Here is a 1,599-nt window from a genome sequence, read left to right as displayed (position 1 = left end):
TCTCTGTAAATCAGTTGAACAGTTGTCAAAGAAAATAGTGTGATACTTCAGCTTGTTAGTGCTCCATCACTGAATTGTTGGGGTTTTTACTTTAAAAAACAGAAGGATTTAAACATGTTTTAAATACTGCAGGTTTGCTTTTTTTTTTTTCCTTCTCTGGAAATAGCACATTTTAAATATTACAAACATTATTTTGCTTGTATTTTCAAACTTAGACTCTATTTTTTCAACTATGTGCATAGCTTACTCTAGGTAAAGTCTACCCTGGTTTTCACTAAATACATTTAGCAAAATAGAGCAGTAAGATACAGTATAAACAACATGTACCATAAAAGTACCATATTGGAAATTTCTGGTGCTCTTTATTTCACAAATCAAATATTATTTGATATGCTAAATTTATCTTGTCCTTTAAAAGATTTTCTATGCAACCTGAAAACTCAGTGCAATGTATAATTTGAACTGATATATGCCATCTTCATTCAGAGAAAGACTATTTGGCATACAGGATTCCAGGTTTGGAGAAGCTGTCAGTATCCTATAGCCTAGCTTCTTGCAAACAGTGGCAGCAAACAAGACTAAAATGGCTGTATCAGGGTAAATAGCTGGATTTACAGTACATCTTCCAGAAGATTGCCAGCCTCCATTAAACAACTTTAGCTGATGGAGATCAGCTCCCTTCTTCCCAGGGAGAAGTTCTCACAGGTTCAGAAAGGCCCTTTGAACATGAATGGTTTAACTTCATTCAGATAACAAGAGGAAAGCAAATAAGTAATACCTTTTGTTAGAGAAGCTGCTTAGGAGATTCTGCACTGCCCCCCACCATAAGGCAGTCAGTCTTCCAGGCCCTGACTCATCTCTGTGCCCCTTTTCTCTCAGTTTCCTTCTCCTCATCACTGCAGTGAGCATTCAAACAGCACTTTAACCTTCCCATTCACTGCTTGGGTACTTGGTGGTTAAAGCACCCAGAGAGGTCACAGCCTCTTTGCCTGCAAGGATCACCCTGGGAATTCAGAGTCTTTTTTTTCTGGTGCAGCTGCCCTGGAACACACAAAGTGCTGCAGTCTCAATCTACCACTGATCCGTTTCACTGCCAGTATTTTGATTATTGCTTCGTATTTCACACTTCTTTGATAATTTATTTTTAAACCCAAAATATTGCTATAACTTTGAAATTACTTTATCTTTTGTAGAGCATTTACCACAAAAGCAATTATTTGTCAGAGCTTCCTAAAAAGGGGAAATAGCACTGAAAAATTAAAAATCAGTATTTTAAGAAGGTGGTAGCATAAGCAGTCTGGAAATACACATTCTACATAATCTAAAAGAAGTCTTTAGAGGTCATGAAAGAAAAGATGTGTAAACATTAGGATGAAAGAACTAGTTCAAGTTCCTCACTCCTGCATAAGTCTGTGTTCATGTGAACAATTCCCAGCATTGTTCTGTCTCAGTTTCTCACACAGGAGAAATAAAAACATTGCAGTACTTACTAACTCACACAGCCCTACTAAAAAATACTTGTGTTTTGGTGCAAAAATACTACAGAAGTGGGTAGAGCAACAAACATGCCAGGTTAATGAGAAATAGCCACTCAGAAGC

This window comes from Serinus canaria, chromosome 2 (genome assembly GCF_022539315.1).
Source record: "Serinus canaria isolate serCan28SL12 chromosome 2, serCan2020, whole genome shotgun sequence".
Taxonomy (NCBI): Eukaryota; Metazoa; Chordata; class Aves; order Passeriformes; family Fringillidae; genus Serinus; species Serinus canaria.
The sequence above is the reverse complement of the archived record's forward strand: the minus strand, read 5'-3'. Positions refer to the sequence as shown.